Source organism: Sorex fumeus, unplaced genomic scaffold (assembly GCF_029834395.1).
Source record: "Sorex fumeus unplaced genomic scaffold, SorFum_2.1 ptg000047l, whole genome shotgun sequence".
NCBI lineage: Eukaryota > Metazoa > Chordata > Mammalia > Eulipotyphla > Soricidae > Sorex > Sorex fumeus.
In genome coordinates, this window is record NW_026606104.1 from 38086459 (window position 1) to 38108999 (window position 22541).

A 22541-nucleotide genomic window follows, 5' to 3' on the forward strand; every position below is an offset into this window, starting at 1 on the left:
AAGGTTTTAAAAGCAGTCAGTCCAGGGGCCGGAGCGATAGCACAGCGGGCAGGGCGTTTGCCTTCCACGCAGCCAAGCTGGGTTCGATCCCCGGCATCCCATATGGTCCCCCACGTACCACCAGGAGTAATTCCTGAGTGCAGAGCCAGCAGTAACCCCTGACCAAAAAGCAAAAATAAATTAATTAAAATTTAAAAATAAAAAAAAAGAAGTCAGTCCAAATCAAGAATTAGAGACAATATTTAAACAAGAAAACTGACTGGTTTAGAAGAAGGCAAAATCTGCGGAGATAAGAGATGGGACTGTCTATGGAACGGGCTGCAGGAGAGCGCTTTTAGTGCGATGAAAGATGTGATGCTATACAACTGCAGCACAGTAACAATCAGATTCTAATGCTACCTTTCTAACCAATACACTTTTACCTGCTGACTCTCAGTACAGAGGAGTTACTGAAATTTCTAGAGGAATCCAATCTTACCTCATTAATATACTGTGAGAATAAGACAAAGACTAGAGCAGAGATTCCCAAGCTTATTTAATCTCATGTCCCCTTTTCAATAAAAAAAAAAATTACTGCATCCCACCCCTCATAATTCTCGCAGCCCCAAAACGAAAACGACAAACAGTAATTCCCATACTTTGGAAGAGGCAGGGTACAGAAATTTGGAGACACACAGGCACTGCTCAAGGGCTGCTACTGGCCCTGTGTTCAGGAGTGACCCCTGGTCATATTCGAGTATCCACATGGGGTGCCAGAGATTGAACCAAGGTTGACCATATGCAAGGCAAACATCTTAGCTCCCTGTACTTACTTATTCCAGCCTGACTCCCATACTCTTTGGAGTATTACATTTTCTCTAATACTCTTTTTGTTTCCTCTTACAAAAGATTCCCAGACTGTGGAACTATCAGGATGTCCTGAGCTGACACAGCAGCACTGAGAGTTGAGTTCATGGCCTCATACCTGCCCTGAAACGTTTTTTCTTTTAGTTTTATTAATAATTATTATTATTTTGCTTTTGGGTCACACCCAGTGATGCTCAGGGGTTACTCCTGGCAGTACTCGGGGGACCATATGGGATGCCGGGGATCAAACCCCAGTCAGCCACATGCAAAGCAAGCGTCCTACCTGCTGTGCAATTGCTCCAGTCCCTTCTTTTAATTTTTAGTCCCCATTACTTACAATACCGTTTTCATGCTCAGTTTCATGTTCAGTGTTCCAACACCACACCTTCCATCAGTGTTCATTTCCCTCCACCACTGACTTAGAGCTCCCTCCCAACCACCCTCTCCCTCTGCCCCTGCCTTGATAAGCTCAGTTCTACGGACCACTTCTCATGTTCTATTGTCTTTGATCACTGAATATTGCCTGTGTTCGACCCAGGTTTGATCCCCAGCACCAGGGTCAGCCATGAGCAAGATAAGCACCCTACCGACTGTACCATCATCTCTCCAGCCCTGAATCATCTTCTGAGCCACCCTTCCTCCCTTTCCTTTCCCCCCCCTTTCTCCTCCTCATAATTATTGCTCCCGCAACAACCTAGGAGCAATAATATGCTTAGCTGTAATGTGCCAGAAATCCTGTGGCACCTGGGATCACCAATGGCAGCGCAACCGGGATCACACTCAAATTACGTGGCAGGATTCAAGGATCAAATACCTAGGCTCAAACCTATAAAACAAGTGCTCTGTCATATGATCCAGAGCTCCTGCGCTATTACTTTTAATGCAACTCATGTTCAGACAGTACAAAGGGAAACAAAAACCCATGAGATAATATGGTCACAATGCCCAAAAACCACATTTGGATTAGATCAGAAATAGGTTTCCTAAGATTTTGTGTTTTACTCAAAAGCCACATGAAAACTCCTGGGACTATCACAAGAGTACAAGGTTATCATTCTTTAATAACTGGGACGGGGAGGGATGAGAATAAAAAAAAGGTGAAAAGGCAAAAAAAATCAGTTAAGGAAAGAGGGGGACAGAGAGATAATACAAGGGGGTTAAGGTGCTTACCTTGCATGAAGCTGACCCTAGTTCAATTCCTGGCACTGCCCTGAGTACCACCAGAAGTGACCCCTGAGCAGAGTCAGGAATAAGCCCAGAGCATCGCTATGTATAGCCCAGAAGACCCCCTCCCAAAATAAAAAGGAAAGGGGATTAAGAAAATAAGAGTGTTTTATTTTAGAATATGACTTTCACCATGAATCTTAATTGAATGCTCTATCAGTTCTCTTGGTTGTTAGGAAGCCAAGGACAGTGATCTAGCAATATTGAGAGGGAACTAGAGAAAAGAACGGGAAAATTATGTGAGAACTGAAACATCCATCAAAGCTACGAGTTAATAGGTAAAAACAAATCAACAACAGTAGACAACCGTATTATTTAAAGATAGATAATGTTGGAGGAACTACAAGCAAAAATTGGCTGCCTCTGAAGAGCAAGACTAAATGGTGAAGAGTAGGGATGGAGGCTTTTTCTTTCTTTTCTTCCTTTTGTTCATTCATTCTTTTGTTGTTGTTATTTTGGTTTTGTGACATCTTGTCAGTGCTGAGGGCTTAATCCTGGTTGTGCTCAGGGATCACTCCCATAAGAGAGCCACATGTGGTTCAAACAGGGTCAGTGATATGCAAAGCCAAGAATCTGCACACCATACCATCTCTCTCAAGCACCATTACACCACATTTGTAAAAAATTATTTTATTCATTGAGATTGTGATTTACAATACTATTAATGTTGGTTTCTCATCAAATATTTCAACACTACACCCTTCACTAATGTACTCAGTTCCCAAAGGACCCCAACACCCTTCACTTTTAACCCCTACTCCATCACATTATTTTTAAGGGGCTAGAGAAAGAGTAGGTAAAGCTTCCGTCTTGCAGGCAGCCAACTTAGGTTGGATTCCTGGTACTGCATCTGGTATCCTGAGCACTGTCAGAAGTGATCCCTGAGTAGAGTCAGGAATAAGTCCTATTCACTACCACATGTGGCACCAAAATAATAAAATAAAAACAGAAATAATCATTATTTTTAAAAACAAATGTCCATCAACTCATACAACTTACATAAAGCACAGTATTAAAAGAAGGTTACAACCAACTCTACTGGTAAAAATGCTTTCCTCTCCCTCAATATAGTCTAAAAACTTATGATATTTGGTTTTATATTTAATGACACAGGTCACAGTTCACTAAAATGTAATTCTATAATGACATTAACTTGACTGCTAAAATAATAATGCAACTTATATGCAGGGCATAGATGTTAAATTTTTTAAATTTTATCTTTTTTTCCATTCTTATTAGACTGATTCACAATACATCTAAAGTTTCTGGCATACAATGTTCTGCCACCACACCTTCCACCATAGCTGTGACTGTGCCCCACAAACAAGGTTTCAAGAGTCTGGACCCCCAGACACATACATACACACACACCTTGTTTGGGCAAACTCAGTTCTGTAGGCCATCTCTCAGAGTCTGTTACTATTGGTCATTTGCTATTCCCTTCCCACGTTTCTTTAAATTCGATATACGAGAACTCATTCTGTACTCATTCTATTCCATTCAAGTAGGAACAAACTGCATGACTTCCTCTTTTCTTATAGCTGAGTAGTATTCCAGTTTATATACATGCTACAGGGGTTTTTGGAATTTTTTTTAACCAATTAACTATTCTTGGACGCTCGGGTTGATTCCAGATCTAGGCTGTTGCAAAATCATGCTGCAATGAACACTAGAGTGCAAGTATCTTTTCAAAATACCATTTTGGGGCTCCTGTAGCAATAGATGCTAAGAAGTAAAATTGCTGGGTCATGTGAAAGCTCAATTCTTACATTCTTGAGAATTCTCCATACTACTTCCCACAGAGGAAACACCCCCACCAAAAGTGAATGAAGTCTCCTTTACCCCGCATCTTCACAAGCATGGACTATTTCCCTTTTTGATGTGTCAGTCTCACTGATACGAGTTGTTATCTCCATGAGGTAACAAAAAAGTATATTATGATTTGCATTTTCTTGATAAATGAAGAGCACTTTGTATGTCTTCTTTGAGGAAGTGTCTGTTCAGCTCTTCTCCACATTTTCTAGTGGAGCTGGGATATTTTTAAAGTTTTTGAAGTGCTTTGTACATCTTAGATATTAATCCACTGTCAAATACTTAAAGAGCAAGTATTTTCTCCCAGACACATAGCATGTCTTTTTATTCTATTAACTGTTTCCTTAACAAAGAAGAAGCTTTTTATTTGGTACAGTCCCAATTATTTTTGCTTCTATTAAAAATATTTACATAGAACTTTCAAAATTATGCATGTACATATCTATGCATATAAAAATATAAAGCATATGGGAAAATTTTACATGAAAGTGTTCCACTGGGTTTTTCTTCGCTTCACAATGCTATTTTCTAAATTTTTAGTAAATCTTACAAGAAAAATATCAAAGCTCTGTGTGTAAGTGAGAGACAGAGAGAGAAAGAGAGAAAGAGAGAGAAGAAAAGTGCCTGCCACAGAGGTGGGAGGCTGGGGTGCCACCAGGAAGGAAACTGGGGACATCTGGGGACACTGGTGCTGGGAAATGCACACTGGTGAAAGGACAAGTGTTGGTACATTATGTAATTGAAACCCAATCATGAACAAATTTGTAACTGGGTATCTCACTGTGATTCAATTTTTTTAAAGTAATATCAAAGCTATGCATCAGCTGTTTGAAAGTGTATCTGTAATAACTTGAAAATTGTGAGTCATTAGACAATGGGCAACTAAATCTTTAAAATATATGTTAGAGGGGCTGGAGAGATAGCACAGCGGGTAGGGCATTTGCCTTGCACGTGGCCGACCCGGGTTCGACTCCCAGCATCCCATATGTTCCCCTGAGCACCGCCAGGAGTAATACATATATATATATATGTACATATATATATATGAAAAACTTAACGAGTTTTATAAATTTTATTATAAGTTACTCATACAATTACAAAAAGGAGGATATAGAATTATAGTACTTAATTTCAACTTTTAAATACACAGCAAAACAATCCCAAGAATACATATCAAAAGAAATAGCATAACTCTTCTTGTAGCAAGATCGCAGGTCATTATTTTCCTATTACACTGCTCCCTGGGTTTTGTTCATTCTTTTGAAAGTCATATATTCATAGTGAACAAAATTTGCTATTTGGAATTTCAACAGTTTTCATACTGACCTAAAAAACACTACATAATCCAGGACTGGAATAATATTACACCAGGTAAGGGCATTTGTCTAGACCCAAGTTCAATCCTTAGCATCCCATATGGTCTCCTGAGTCTGCCAGGAGTGATCCCTACATGCAGAACTAGGAGCAAACCCTGAGAACTGCAGAGTCTGGCCTAAAAACAAACAACAAAATCCTTTGTAATATAAAAAGATAGCTGAGGAAGCCAATTTCATAATATCTTTTGTGCCCTTTAGTCAAACTAATAGCCACTGTGGTTCTCACTCTCTATTTGCCTTAAGAGTTTTTATAGATAGGAACAGGAGGCAAAACAGGACTTATGACAATATTTATAGATATGTAGTCATGAAAATATTTTAGTATAAATAGCATTGTGGCACTGTCTTCCCGTTGTTCATCAATTTCCTCTAGCAGCACCAGTAATGTCCCCACTGTGAGACTTGTTATTTTGGCATTTCGAATACGCCACGGAGAGCTTGCCAGGCTCTGCCGTGAGGGCGGGATACTCTCGGTGGTTTGCCAGGCTATCCGAGAGGGACAGAGGAATCGAACCTGGGTCAGCCACATGCAAGGCAAATACCCTACCAGATGTGCTATCGCTCCAGCCTGTCATATGACTTAGACAATTTAAATGTTTAGAACGTTTCAGAAAACAACACTACCTGAAAACTTAAAGACACTTCAAGCTACGCTAGAAAAATTTCAAACTATTTTTTTTGTGGACCAGGAACTCATCTAATATAGGGGAAAAACAAATTAACATAGGAAAATACTTATAAAAAATATTTCAAATACTTGATGTGTATTTCTGATTTCTATTCATACCAGAGCTAACCACACAAATGTACCCTTAAGAATAAATGCAACTGAATAAACATCCCAAAATTACCTTTAACCTTTCAAATATTATTTTTTAATATTGCTATCATTGAAGATTTTCCATAGCACTCACAAATATGAATACAGATGTTGCAATTATGCAGCTATGTTAGCCAAATACTGACAGATGGGACTAATATTTTAACTGGAGATGTGCAAATCTTCCAGAGTCTTCTGAGAATCACTGGCTATTTTCTTACAAGACAGTATACTGATCTTAAAGTAAAAAATTTGCAAATAGGGTTTTGGAAAAGCTGTACATTCAATTGCAGTGGAACATGTGCTTTACTGAATTTCTGCTTAAAGCACATATATGATTTTGGAATCTACTACTGCCATAGTATAACTGTACTAAAAATTACAGTGATAGTATAAATAGACTTAGTATAAATAGCACTGTCCTCCCATTGTTCATCGATTTGCTCAAGTGGGCCCAGTAACGTCTCTGTTTTGAGACTTGTTGTTACTGTGTTTAGCATATTGAATACATCATGGGGAGCTTGCCAGGCTTTGCCATGTGGGTGAGATTACTCTCGGTAGCTTGCCGGGCTCTCCAAGAGGGGCGGAGGAATCGAACCCAACTCGGCCAGGCCAACCACGTGCAAGGGCAAATGTCCTACCACTGTGCTATCACTCCAGCCCCAATAAATAAATAAACAAATAAATAAATAAATAAAATAGGGGCCATATATCCAGGGCCCAGAAGGACTATTAATTCCACCAAATCTCACTATAGGCAATAAGTCTATCTGGAAGTAAAACTGATTTAAAATATGTTAGTAAATACCAGGAGCTGATATGGTCAGAACTATATTTTAGTATAAATGAAACAGGTCAAGATGGGATTTGTTCTTTTATTGATAATAGTGATAGAGATTTCAAGGCCTAGAGGAAAGGGAATACAGCAGGTAAAGCATTTGCCTTAAATGCAGCCACACAGGTTCAACCCTAGGCACAACATATTATGGTGGTCCCCTGAACACCTCCAGGAGTGATCCCTAAGCACAGACCAAATAATGCTGACCACAGTGTGTGGCCCAAAAACAAAAGATCCAAAGGTCCACAGGGCTAGAGAGATAATCTTGCCTTGCATGCACCTAATCCCAATTCCATCCCCAGTATTATACATGGACCCAGGACTGCACCAAAGGGTCATTACTGAGCACAGAACAAGTAGTTCCTCAAGTACCACTGGACCCAATCCCCACTCTAGCCTCCAAAAAAAAGATTCTGGAGTCAGCGAAATAACATATACATTCGTGAGCTGAAATTTCTTATGTCCCCTACGTACTTAGTACAATACTGGAAGCATTTGTGTTGTTTGCTTTTGTGTGAGATGGATCAAACACAGGCAAATGCTTTACCACTGAGCTACATAACCCACCCCTGAAACTCTGCTGTTGAGTGTGGCTGCCCTGTTGGCTAGAAACCCTGTGCAGCAAGTGATTTCCTATCACACTGCAGTCAGCAGTATAAGCCAAAGGAGGAAAAAAGTGTTCAAGGTCAAAGACAATGCCATTGGCTGAGCACATAATACCACTGGGAACATCCCCCCAACAACTAAACCGGAAGTCCCTGAGTAGAGGGAGGGAGGGAGGGAGGGAGGGAGGGAGGAAGGAAGGAAGGAAGGAAGGAGAGAAAGGAAGCAGGCAGGCAGGCAGGCAGGAAGGAAGGAAAAAGGAGTTCAACCCCCGGGAGCACAACAAGAAAAAAAAGATATGCAAGTACCAAGCTAGGAAGTGTAACCTCTGAGTACCTCAGTGACTCCCAACTGTGCACTAGGACCCTGATTTGTGTGTCCCAACTCAGAGTATATATGAGGCACAGTAAGTAAATGCAAGCACCACAATGTAAGGAGTGCAAACGTCACTGAGCACTGTGGCACCACAACCTGATTTGTGACCTGGAAAGCCCAGAACTAGGCATGTGCAACTCACCCCTGGTCATAGTAACAATATCAGCATCAGCAACAATGGCAAGAAGGGGGCAGGAGAGAAAAACAATAAATAAATTTAAACGATTAAAATTCCTTTCCCCAAAATACTGGTTGAAGTCCACAAGAAGAAAACATCCAACCCCATCAAAAAATGGGGCGACGAAATGAACAGAAACTTTCTCAAAGAAGAAATCTGAATGGCTAAAAGGCACATGAGAAAATGCTCTACATCATTAATCATCAGGGAGATGCAGATCAAAACCACAATGAGATACCATCTCACACCTCAGAGACTGGCCCACATCCAAAAGAACAAAAGCAACCGGTGTTGGCACGGATGTGGTGAGAAAGGGACACTCCTTCACTGTTGGTGGGAATGTCCACTGGTTCAGCCCTTTTGGAAAACAGTATGGACGTTCCTCAAAAAATTAGAAATTGAGCTCCCATTTGACCCAGCAATACCACTCCTGGGAATATATCCCAGAGAGGCAAAAAATTATAGTCGAAGTGACATCTGCAATTGCTTGTTCATTGCAACACTCTTTACAATAGCCAGAATCTGGAAAAAACTTGAGTGCCCGAGAACAGATGATTGGTTAAAGAAACTTTGGTACATCTACACAATGGAGTACTATGCAGCTGTTAGAAAAGATGAAGTCACGAAATTCATATACAAATGGTACTACATGAAAAGTATCATGCTAAGCGAAATGAGTCAGAAAGAAAGGGGCAGACATAGAAAGATTGCATTCATCTGGGGAACATAAAGTAACAAAATAGGAGACTAACACCCAAGAATAGCCGAGATAAGTACCAGGAGGATTACTCCATGGCTTTGAGGACAGCTGCACATACTAGGGGAAAAGGCAGCTCAGATAGAGAAGGGAACACCAAATAAAGGGTGTTGGGAGGTTCCTCTCAGGATGGGAAATGCATGATGAGAGTAGACTATAGTCCGAACATGATTGCCACTCAATGTCTCTTTTGCAAACCACAGCACTCAAAAGGAGAGAGGTAACAAACGGTAATGCCCTGCCACAGAGGTAGGATGGGATGGGGGATGGGGGTGGGAGGGATACTGGGATTAGTGGTGGTGGAGAATGGGCACTGGTGAAGGGGTGGGTATTTGATCATTGTATAACTGAAACCCAAGCACAAAAATTTGTAAGTCTACAACTGTACCTCATGGTGTTTCACTAATAAAAATTTAAGGAAAAAAAAATTCCTTTCCCAATTCAGTACTAAGACCTAAATTATTAACTAAGAATGACTGTCTCTGGGAAAGGTACCGAAAGCACAGAGGACTATCTACAAGTCAAATAATTGGCAAAACTGCTTTACACATATATCAGTAACACAAATGAGCATAAGAAATAAAATTCTGGGGCTAGAGAAATAGTACAGAGGGTAAGGAATTTGCCTTGCCCATGGCTGACCTGGGATCTGTCCCCAACAATACATGTGGTCCCCTGAGCACTACCAGGAGTGATTCCTGAGCGGAGCCAGGAATAATCGATGAGCACTGCTAAGTGTCTCACTCTACCCAAAAGAAAAAATTCCTTACTTTTCCAAGGCAGCCTACTTCTGTAGGCAGTTTGCTGTCCTTATTCTCAGAAGTGACAACTGACCTACTAAAAGGGAGTGACTTCTGATATATTCATTCTCATTTATTTATATGCTCAAGTGTCTACGTTTTTGACATGGTTATTGAGAGTTGGAAAATTACTGTTATAATTAAAACAATAGTGATAATGTAAGTCACTACATTAAAAGAGTATGAATTTCTGTGTTCTCCTGGGATTAAATTCTGGCTCCACTAAAGAACCCATGTAAGCAAAGTATTTAAATTTCTTCTGTTCTAAAAGGTGAATCAAGGCCATCCTGGTGATTCATTAAACATACTAAATGAGTTAAAATACATCATAATCCTTATATATAATAAGGGTTTAGGGCTGGAGCAATAGCACAGCAGGTAGGGCATTTGTCTTGCACATGGCCAACCAGGGTTCAATTCCCAGCATCCCATATGGTCCCCCAAGCAGTGCCAGGAGTAATTCCTGAGTGCATGAGCCAGGATTAATCTCTGTGCATTGCTGGGTATAATCCAAAAAGCAAAAATTTAAAAAAAAATTTTTTTAAAGGATACAAGGAGTCAAGGAGCTAGCTCAGAGGGTCGGAGCCTGACATGAAGCCCGATTTGATCCCTACCACCAATGTCCCATGTTTCCCTTATTGCCCCAGATCACTATGTCCCTGGTGCCCACCCCTGGGACCCCCAGGCCTCACCAAGCACCAAACTGACAGGACACACACTAGTAGGGCCAAATATCTTAAGCATTGACTCCTGGGCTGGGCTCACGCACTGATATGAAAGCCTTTACCTACTGCCCTTGACATCCAAAAAAAATCTTCAAAAATAGTTGCTATCATAAAATGTGATGGTTTACAATTTGGTGGTGGTTGGTTTTTTTTCTTTTTTTTGTGGGGGGCGGGTCAGTTCTCAGGGATAACTCTTGGCTCTGTACTCAAGGATCATGGCTGGTAGGGCTCAGAAAACCATATGGGGTGCTGTGATCCAATCCAGGTTGACCAGGTACAAGGCAAACACCCTACATACTGTACTATCTTTCCAGCCCTATTTGCAAGTTGGTTTTTTTTTTTTAATTTATTCAATCATGAGATAGTTACAGGCTTTCATGTTTGGGTTACAATCACACAGTGATCAAACACCCATCCCTCCACCAGTGCACATTCCCCACCACCAATCTCCCTAGTATACCCCCCGTTCCTCACCCTCCCCCTGCCTCCATGGCAGACAATATTCCCCATACTCTCTCTCTCTACTTTTGGGCATTACGGTTTGCAATACAGACACTGAGAGGTCATCATGTTTGGTCCATTATCTACTTTCAGCACACAACTCCCACCCTGACTGATTCCTCCAGCCATCGTTTTCTTAGTGATCCCTTCTCTATTCCATCTGCCTTCTCCCCTTTGCTCATGAGGCAGGCTTCCAGCTGTGGGGCAATTCTCCTGGCCCTTGCATCTACTGTCCTTGGGTGTCAGTCTCATATTGTTATTCTATACTCCACAAATGACTGCAGCCCTTCTACGTCTGTCCTTCTCTTTCTGACTCATTTCACTTAGCATGATACTCTCCATTCTACCCATTTACAAGCAAATTTCATGACTTCATCTCTCCTGAAAGCTGCATAGTATTCCATTGTGTAGATGTACCAAAGTTTTTTTAACCAGTCATCTCTTCTAGGGCACTTGAGTTGTTTCCAGATTTTGACTACTGTGAACAGTGCTGCAATGAACAGATAGGTACAGATGTCATTTCTACTGTGCTTTTTTGCATCCTCGGAATATATTCCCAGAAGTAGTATTTTGGGATCATATGGAAGCTCAATTTCAAGTTTTTGAAGGACTGTTCATATTGTTTTCTAGAAAGGCTGGACTAGTGAGCATTCCCACCAACAGTGAAAGTGTCCCTTTTTCCCCACATCCATGCCAGCACTGGTTGCTTTTGTTCTTTTCAATGTGTGCCAATCTCTGTGGTGTAAGATGATATCTCATTGTTGTTTTGATTTGCATCTCCCTGATGACTAGCAATGTGGAGTATTTTTTCATGTGCTTTTTGGTCATTTGTATTCCTTTTTTGAGAAAACTTCTGTTCATTTCTTCTCCCCATTTTTTTTATATGGTTGGAGGTTTTTTCCCTGTACAATTCTACTAGTGTCTTGTATATCCTGGATAATAATCCCTTTGCTCGTAGGGCGTTCGCCTTACAAGCGGCCAACATGGCTGACCCGAGTTCGATTCCTCCGTCCCTCTCGGAGAGCCCGGCAAGCTACCGAGAGTATTCGATATGCCAAACACAGTAACAACAAAGTCTCCAATGGAGACGTTACTGGGCCCGCTCGAGCAAATCGACGATCAACGGGAGGGCCTTTTTTTTTTAATAATCCCTTATCAGATGGGTATTGGGTAAATATTCTTTCCCATTTTGTGGGCTCTTTCTGTATTTTGGTCAATGTTTCTTTTGAAGTGCGGAAGTTTCTTAGTTTGATGTAGTCCCATTTGTTTTTGTTTGCTTCCACTTATTTGCAAGTATTTTTAACTGTTTGCTTAAAATCCTACTAGACCTTTTTCCTCTGTGTGTGTGTGTGTGTGTTTTGTTGTGGGGCCACACCAGTCAATGCTCAGGGGTTACTCCTGGCTCTGCACTCAAGTAGCATACCTGGCTTTTTTTTTTTTTTAAATAAGAGGTGGAATCTTTATTTCACAAGTTTCAAGATAGAGTACAAAATGAATCTGTACATCTCTCTATTAACAGGATTTTTTTTACATAATTATATTACACTTCAACCAGCCTTTATTCTGCATTTAAATAGATACAAAAAAAATTACACAAAATATCTACCATGGTGTTCCCTCCAATGCCAGCTTATGGTCTTTTTAAACTTCTAAATATCGATAGTGGTTATATCTTGATCATAGCAACATTATGAGTTTTCCTTTCTTAATTAAAAGAAAATGGTGTCAGCTCGCTTGTCATTCGGGTTGTCGAAGATCCCTTGCACATGATGCTCAGGGAACTATATGAGAAGCCAGGCATAGAACCCAAGTCAGCTACACACAAGGCAGGCATCCTTCCCACTGTACTACCACTCTGGTCCCATCTTTTCTTATCTTATTCTTTTACTTATTAGATATGCTACGTGTAAACCAAAATTTTGGGTTCAAACAATTCCTATTTGAATTTTCACTGCATAACTAAAGGAGAGGGACAGAAAATAATGACACTAGAACTGAAACAATGGTTCTCAGAGTGTGATCCTAGACCACTGGCACCAATGTCACCTGAAAACTAGTTGAAAATAAACATCATTTGCTTACCCAGACTTACTTACTCAGTTACTCTAGAAGCTGAGCCCCAGCAACACATAAAGCCACTGTCAAGCTGATACAATTGAAGTTTAAGAACAAATGATCTATATCCAACAGCAACAAGTTTTCACTAACATTACAGTATCCAAATGTTGAACCTTTTTACTTGGCCCATCAAATTGCAAAACAAAGCAAAAGGCAAACAGAACATATATACAGCTACCTATAGTATTGCTGAGTATAATGATACTTTAGTAAGAGAACACTGTCACTTATATATAGACTGATCATTAAAATGTATTTCCTTTCCAATACAATTAAAAAAGCTCCTTGGGCTCAGGGAAGAGAGCTCAAGGGGCCGAGCACATGCTCTGCATGCAGAAGACCTAGATTCAATCCCTGGTACTGCATGGTCATCTGAGAACAGTCTGGTGAAGCCCTTAAGCCCCAAAATAAAAATAACCAGCTTGACTTCACCAATGCCGTCTCTTCTCTCCTGTACTCTATATTCTCAACACACTTAGCATCTTAACATAAGGTTATGATTACACCCTCCATTTTGTAGAATCCCTAAAGAATGTTTTCTCTTCCATAATTCCAGATTTTTCAGTTATCTAGGAATAAACTCTTCATGTAATGAAGTCTTTTGTAACTGTTTTAAATGGAAATCTTTAGCACTGTACAATTTATTTAATCTACATCTTTTCTTGGTCACACAATTTCACTATGATGAACAAGTGTTACGGAAAGAGTACTGAAGAGCCATGGAGTGTCATCAAGCCCTTATCCAGCTTGTACACTTTCCTGCATCCATGTCTGCTCTCATTGTTAGCTATGGTATCTAGGAACTACCAGCATTTCAATCAGATACTGCAATTCCGGTATCTCATTTTTTCCGTTCCCCAATATTCTGTAACTATATAAACACACACAGCTTTTTATCTCATATCCCTTTCCTTATTTTTGAACTTCACCCAAAATCTCAGTTCTCAAGGGATACTTCCCTCAACACCCCATCTTCCTGGCTGGGTCTCACACTCCTACTCACTACTTACAAGAATTACAAGACATTCCCTTGCCTACCTCTTCAGCATTTGTCATACTGCATTTAAACTATCAATCAAATTCCCACTTGCTTATAAGCATCTACAGAGCAGAAAACTATCTTCTGTGTTGTGAAAAATGCCTACCAAGCCAGTGCTTAAAAAAAAAGTGTAATTAATGAATAGGCAGTGGTCTTAAAAAGCAGGAGTCCCAGGGATGGGTTTTATCTCCAGCATAACAAAGTTCTTGTGTATAGACCCAGTTGTATCCCCTGAGCATTGGCAGATGGTCCCAAAAGCCAACAAACAAAATAAGAGATGAACACATGGGTTTTATGTACAGATATGGTCTCTGCTTTGTGCAACTGAGGATTTTATTTTATTTAATATTACTTTTGGACTTGGCATTCTTAATTTTTAACTACTCACCAATTTTTGTGAGTACATTTTGTCTCCCAGTCGAAGAATAACGAAAAAGCACACAAAATAGTCAAACATTCTCACCTATATTTTCCTACCATATGACCCAGACCAGCATTTAATAAAAATAAAGGAATCTACCCCAAAAACTTTTCCCATGCAATAATCTATTAGTTTAAGGAAAATCTTTGGCACCTTGATAAAATGCTGTGTAATTTTCAGAAAAGACTTATTGAAATTAAGACCTCTTCTAAAAAGCTTTCCACCCTGAATTATTTAATAAGTCATACATTTCACTTAATAAATATCATTATAGCTTTCACTTTGCATCAATATCTTTACAAAGAGAAATGTCCTTAAACTGACCTGAAAAAATATTTAACATAAATTTTGTGAGTTCATTTTTTAATGTTGCTATATTCTACTTCAAACGCTATTCGGGTCTCCCAAAGAGGAATTGAAAGAGCTATCCTTGGAATATCACGTTTCACACAAATGAGAGAAAGAATCCGGAGTTCCAACCTCCGTCGATGATCAAGAATCAGGGACGCTGTCTCATTTGCCAAGGTGTCAAAAATCAGATGCGCTGGTCACGTAATGAGATTTAGAGACGACCGCTGGACTAGAGCTGTTACCAACTGGATTCCACCGGATTTCAAAAGACCGCTTGGCCGCCCACGTACCAGATGGTCAGACTTCTTCATCAAGATCATGAACGATCGGTTTGAGGCTCTTCGTGTTCCTAGAGCGAACAGACGCCATTGGGCTACACTAGCACGTGACAGGGACAAATGGAGACGTTACTGGCGCCCGCTCGAGCAAATCGACGATTAAAGGGAAGTCAAGTGATCAAGTGATTCTACTTCAATGAAGAATTAAAATACCCACACTCCCACTCCACAGCCTCCACCATACAAACATCCCAGCTTTACAGTTTCACAATTCATCTCAGAAAAGTTGACGAACTGATAAAACTCCAAGATATACCATTCTTCAGGCTGAAAACTCTGGGGCCCCTCGAGAGGGTAGCAGGCCAAGAATCCTCCCAGTTCTACAGTTCCTGGAGCATGTGGCCATGTATGCAGCTGTGCAGCACCTCCAAATTCCACAACACCGACAGCCCAGTAGGAGCACAGCAAATTAGATGGGAAGGTAGCAGAGAAGCCTACTAAGCTCAGAAAGCAAAAGCAGAACACAGAAGGCTCAACAGCAACAAAGAGCTCTGTAAATCCTCAATAACTCTGATAAATGAGACATAACAGTTTTCACAAATTTTCTTTTACTAAACTATTTTTTGACTATTCCATTTACCATTTTGGGTAACAAGCAATATAAAATTATTTTGAGTCTGCTAAGGAGTTAGGCGTAGGGAGAGAGTGGGAAACTGGGGGCAATGGTGGCGGGAAAGTCACAATGGTGATGGGACTGCTGTTGGAACACTGAATGCCCAAAAAACAACTGGATTATAAACAACTTTATAAAACAGTGTTTATGAAGTTTACACACACACACACACACACACACACACACACACACACACACACGGGCTGGGGGAGAGGACAGATGGGATGGAGAAGAGACCACTACAACAATGATGGATAGAAGGGATTGCTCTGGATGGAAGATGTGTGCTGAAAGTGACAGGAGAAAGCGTAACGGCCTCTCGGCATCTTATTGCAAACCATAATGCCCAAAAGAAGTAAGGGGGGAAAGGGAGGGAGGGAAGGAAGGAGAGGGCAGAGAGAGAGGGAGAGAGAAGAAAAGTGTCTGCCATAGAAGCAGGCCGGCGGGGGTGGGGGTGGCATGAGGGATACAGAGGGTATAGGTGATAGGAAATGTACACTGGTGAAGTGATGGGTGTTGGGACATTGTATGACTGAAACCTGATCAACTGCAAAAGCTTTTTAATAGTATCTCATGGTGATTCATTAAAAAATATAATAAATATATATTACATATTATAATATATCACTGTATCACTATCATCCCATTGTTCATCAATTTGCTCGAGCAGGCACCAGTAATGTCTCTACTCGTCCCAGTCCTGAGATTTTAGCAGCCTCTCCTTACTCATCCTTCCCAATGCTGTAGTATTGGAGGCTCTTTCAGGGTCAGGGGAACGAGACCCATTATTGTTGCTGTTTTTGGCCTGTCAAATATGCCACGGGTAGCTTGCCAGGCTCTACCATGCAGGCAGAATACTCTCTAATATATAATACATATTTTTTTTTGCCAAAAACAGGGCGTTCAAACTCAATACATGAGGATCCTCTGTGAGCTGTATTACGGATTCACTACCAGTATCTCACCATTCTACGAGGAAGTGATCATCAACATAAAGAGAGAGGTTCGGCAGGGTAATACCATTTCACCGAAACTCTTCAGTGCCACCCTCAAGAACATCATGCGACGACTGGAATGGGAAGGAATGGGAGTGAAGATAGACGTTCAGCAACTACACCACCTCTACTTCACTGATGACATCGTTTAATAACACCAAACATTAGCCAAACGGCACAACTGCTAGCCGACTTTGAGCATGAGTTTGGAAAGGTCAGACTGCAGCTGAAACTCACAATGTTCATGATAAACAGACTCGTTCCTGACGTTCCATTCGCTCTCAACGGAATGAACATCTCTGAATGCAGCAGTTGTGTGTACATAGGTCAAGAACTCAACATGACGAACAACCTGGCACCTGAATTGTGCAGGAGGAAGAGAGCAGCATGGAAGGCTTTAAGAGCGTCAAAGAAATAGCTAAGAGGACAAAGAACTTCCGACTCTGGGCACATCTCTTCAATTCCACCGTTCTTCCTGCACTAACATACACCTCAGAGACCTGCGCCCTACGAAAACAGGATGAGAGCACTATTCAGGTCTCCCAAAGAGGAAATGGAAGAGCTACGCTTGGAGTATCACACTTCACTCAAGTGAGAGAAAGAATCCAGAGTTCCGAGCTCTGTTGACGTTGGAGAATCAGGGACGCTGCCTCGTTTGCCAAAGCATAGAAAATCAAATGGGCTGGACACGTATTGTGATTTGGAGACAACCGCTGGACTAGAACTGTTACCGACTGGATTCCATGGGACATCAAAAGATTGCGTGGCCGCCCACCTACAAGATGGTCAGACTTCGTCAAGACCCTGAACAAATGGTTTGAGGCTCTTTGTGTTCCTGGAGCGAGCAGACGCCATTGGGCTACACTAGCACACAACAGGGACGGATGGGGACATTACTGGTGCCCGTTCAAGCAAATCGATAAGTAATCAGATGTCAAGTGATCAAGTGATTTTGAAAACATAAAAGTTGACAGGGCCACCAGCCCCGGATCAATTCCCCATACCCTGTATGTTCCCCTGAGCCCACAGGGACTGATATCTGGGTGCAGAGTCAGGAATAAGCCCAGAGCACAGCTGAGTATGTCCCCCGATCCCACCAAAAAAAAAAAAAAATTAACACAGGTCAGCAGTAGAGCATTTGTCTTGAAGATCTGAGATCATAGGTTCAATCTTCCAAGTCCCATCACCCTATAACACGCACAGAAGAGCAACAAAATCTAAAGTTTCTTGAAATTTGTAAGAGCTAATGATATTGAGCAGCTTTCTATTGAACACTGCATTCTATAAGACAATAAAGCAACCATAAAATAAAAATATAATTGAAATAATCCTTTACAATCTATACCTTATAGGAGCCTCCTGGTAATTTGATGTGTGCTATTAAAAATATTAAAAGGGTGGCCAGAGAGGTAATAGAGAGGATAAGGCACTTCTTTCATATAGACACCCCAAGAAAGATCCCTGACACCATATAATTCCCCTGCACATCACCAAGACTGATCCCTGAACACAGTGCCAGAAGTAAGCCCATAGCATGGCTAGGTGTGGTCTGTAACACTGTAGCACTGTCCTCTAGTTGTTCATCAATTTGCTCAGTGGGCACCAGTAATGTCTCACAACAAATTGTGAGACTTGTTGTTACTGTTTTTGGCATACTGAATACGTCATGGGCAGCTTGCAGGCTGTGCCATGCAGGCAAGATACTGCCATGCAGGCAAGATATTCGGTAGCTTGCCAGGATCTCCGAAAGGGGCCGAGGAATCGAACCCGGGTGTGGTCTAAAATTCTCAAATAAATAAATAAATAACAAAGGGATGGAACACAAAACAGTAGAAAGGGGTGGGGGTAAAGTGACTGTCTTTACCCCAGACCATCTTGGTTCAATCCCAGCACCCACACATGGTTTTCCCAAGCACCACCAAAAGTGATGCCTGAACAAAGAGTCAGGAATAAGTCCTGAGCATAACCAGGTATGGCCCCAAAACCCAAAGAAATAAAATTAAAAGACAGGATTACTGTTCAAACCAGTATTCTTCCTTACACAAGCATCATGTTTGCCTGACTATATGTTTCTTTGCCCACTCGAGAAGCCTGTGTTCTCTCTCAAACATGTATTTCTCCCTTTCTCTCCCCTTTCTAAACTAGTTTCAATAAAACTTTCTTGCTTCATTTAAAAAAATTAAAATATTAATTGTAATGAAAAAATTTTAAAACATAAACAGGGAATCACGTAAAGTACAAACTGAGTACCTCCACAGATCTAACACAGTTTACAAAAGCAACAAAAAAGACTTCTATTCATGTTACCAACTTTTCAGCAAAAGCAAATCTTTATTCTCTTTCTTCTTAAATACAACTCCATTTACTACATAATTACTTATAAGAGTTCAATTTCCTATTACTCATTTTATTTTAAACTGGTCTCTATAAGTTGTTTTGTTACCAACAATGATACCTTTAATATACTTTATGTAATGGTCCTGAGGGAAGAATGTTCTAGTAAAAGAAACATTTTCAAGGCAGGAAGATAGCACAGGAATTAAGGCCCCCTTGCAGGCTGGAAGATAGCACAGGAATTAAGGCCCCCTTGCAGGCTGCCAACCCTTGTTTTAAAAAGAAACATTTTAAAAGCTTTCTATCATAAAAAAAAACTTGCTTATTGTTTCTATTCTCTACATCTTTTTTTGGCTGGGGGGAGGGGGGTACCTATACTTGGCAATGCTAGGAGAACTACTCCTGGTTCATCGGTTGGGGATCACGCCCAGCAGTGCACCAACAAGCACTCCAGCCCTTTGAATGATCTCTCTGGCTTCTACCATTTGGAGGGGGTCGGAAGATATGGGAGGGTACATCTAGCAGTGCTCAGAGCTCATCTCTAGTTCCTCTCAGAGTTTACTCCTAGTGGTGTTCAGGGGGCCATCTATAATGCTGGGGATCAAACCAGGGTCTACCAGTACAAGGAAAGTCCTTTAATACCTGTACTATCTCTCCGGCTCTCTGGTCCTCTGCTATTTTCTTATCTGAAAAAATTCAAAAGCCACTTATGCTGACACTTATCAGTAGAACACTCTTTGTATCTTTAAAGTTAATCCCTTATATGAAAGAAGAAAAATCAAGTAAGTAAACATCAAACAGTATTTAATTAGGAATGCAATTTAATTTAAAAGTACATTAAATGTTGGGGCTGGAGCAATAGCACAGCAGGTATGCCTTGCACGCGGCCGACCTGGGTTGGATTCCCAGCATCCCAAATGGTCCCCCAAGCACTTCCAGGAGTAATTCCTAAGTACAGGAGTAACCCCTGTGCACTGCTGGGTCTGACCCAAAAAGCAAATAAATAAATAAATAAAATGAAAGTACATTAAATGTTATTAATAAGGAAAACTAGTTTTCGCAAACATCTGTCAGCAGATACCAAGATGGGCAGAAAAGGGACTCAGAATTTTTAATAACAATTATTAACAATTTCATAACTCAGACTTTTAATAACACTTTTTATATCCTGGGATATAAATGAACTCTTGGGAGAGCCCGGCAAGCTACCGAGAGTATCTCGCCCTCACGGCAGAGCCTGGCAAGCTACCCGTGATGTATTCGATATGCCAAACACAGTAACAACAAAAGTTTCCAATGGAGATGTTACTGGGCCCGCTCGAGCAAATCGATGAACAACGGGAGGACAGGACAATAAATGAACTCTAACATATGTAAATGCTGAAATGTAAAGTTACTTCCAGGTTGAAAGGCAGATAAAATCTTACTAAGGCATCTGTCTGTTTAACACATAATCTACAAAGTCACACTTGAGCTCTCCCCCACACTAAAGAATCAGGGCCAGAACACTGCAAACTTGCAAAAGAAATAGTCTAGACCAGAGCAAGAAGTTGTTCTGTTTTTTTTTTTTTTTGTGGGGTGGAGTAGGGGAAGGGGTTGAGGGGAATTCTCCAAAATGGTGTTCAAGAGGTCTGAGGAACCCTGACAATCCAAAACCAACCTTCCCGTTGGTTCAGTACAAGTGACACTGGATGCAAAGCTCCTCAAGGGATGATTCGGTGCCAGCAATCCAACCAGCGTTGGCATGTGCAAGGCCAATGCCTTGACTCCTGCACCATTTCTCCAATTCCCTAGAGAGCAAGGAGGTTCTTTAGATCTGTTATATGCCTGGATAGTTTGGGAGCCACACCAGGCAGTGCTCAGAGGGGGATTACTCCCAGGCTCTGCAGTAGGGGTGGGGTATTCCAGGGACTATGCAGTGCTTGGAATAAAACCCAGGCCTCCTGCCATCTCTCTAGCCCAATCGAAAGGTTCTTGAACTCTCATAATACTGCAGTAAAAATGTTTGTATGATCACAGTTATAAACAGTAGAGCCATAAAACTTTCATATTACCAGGAGTTCTACTTTCAAAAAAACTGTGTATAGCTTTTTACCTAGTATGTGGGAGTTTTAACAAAAAGCAGGCAACATCCCACATATTGAAACACATCACTTCACAGTAGCTATAAAATCAGAGATCTATGTTCAAATTAGGTACCTCGTTTGAACCCATTTACTTGTTTATAAAAGAAAGTTACTGCAAAGACTACACAGTATAGGGGCTGGAGAGATAGTGAAGGTGCTTGTCTTGCACAGTCAACCCAGAGTCAACCCTGACATCTGGTATGGTCCCCACGCATGGCCAGAAGTGATCCCTAAATGCAGATCCAGTAGTAGCCCTGAACACAGCCTGTCATTATTCATCTCCCCCATCAAAAAAAAAAAAAGTCACATATAATAATGTGTGGAACTTAGTAGGCATTGAACACTGTTCCAGTTAGGAAGAACCTAACAGTGACTGGAATACAATAATCAATAAATGTAAAAGATTATCTGAGTTCAAATTTAGCTCTACCGCTAAGCAGATGGGCAATAAGGGGCAAGATACCACACAACTATGCCAGCTTCTCTCACTGGCATATGAGATATAGTTATACTTCATTACCTTTGTAACAAGGATTAAGTGAGTTAATGTAAGTGAGGCACTCAGAATAATAATTGAGACATACTGATAAGCTCACAGTAATTGTTACTGATGATAAAATATATGTATATAAAAACAATAAATTATTTTGTTAATTTCCCATGGCCAAGTACTCTCATGGGTTTGGTCAATTTTTATATACAATTCATGGTTTATTATGGTACAGAGCAGCATTCTTACCATCCAACTCAAAGGCTTTAACTACAACCTCTTCAGTATCCCTATCACACAAAATACAGCACAAACTTTCCACCCATCTGTATTTTATTACTTACTAGAGGTCATCTAAATAAATATTTTCTCTGTTGAACAGTATCAGTCACAATCCATTCCCACAGCTAATTCTGCCTAATACATGACAGTAACTGGGTCATTATCTTATCATATACTAGTAATAAATGTTAACTATTTATTTACATATATGTGTTCTAATTTATATAATCATCAATTTGTCATCCTCACTGTAAAAACAAGGTAGTAATAATCATCTCACATCTGGTAAAAGAAGAACTCTTTTAATGAGTCAGAGAGATACAGTGGGTAGAGTGCTTGCCTTGCATACGGGCCAACCCAAAAAGGACTATAGTTCTGGAGGTAAGGTGTGCAGTCTTGCATGTAGTCAACCCTTTTCAAATCCCTGGTACCACATTAAGATCCACTGAGCACAGGTAGGGGTTACTTCTGAGCACAGAGCCAGGAGTAGCTGTTGAACACTGTTCAGTGTAGGTCAAACACCTTCCTGCCACTCCCCCCACCTACCAAAATAATAATAACAACAATAATAATGGACTA

At 40.7% G+C, this 22541-nt stretch overlaps 1 protein-coding gene across 16 annotated transcripts in view; it reads right to left on the reverse strand.

Moving 5' to 3' along the window:
• The window catches only part of EIF4G3 (eukaryotic translation initiation factor 4 gamma 3), a 355974-nt gene that overhangs the window by 255365 nt on the left and 78068 nt on the right, over nucleotides 1-22541 (reverse strand). The gene's annotated exons all lie outside the window — the stretch shown is intronic.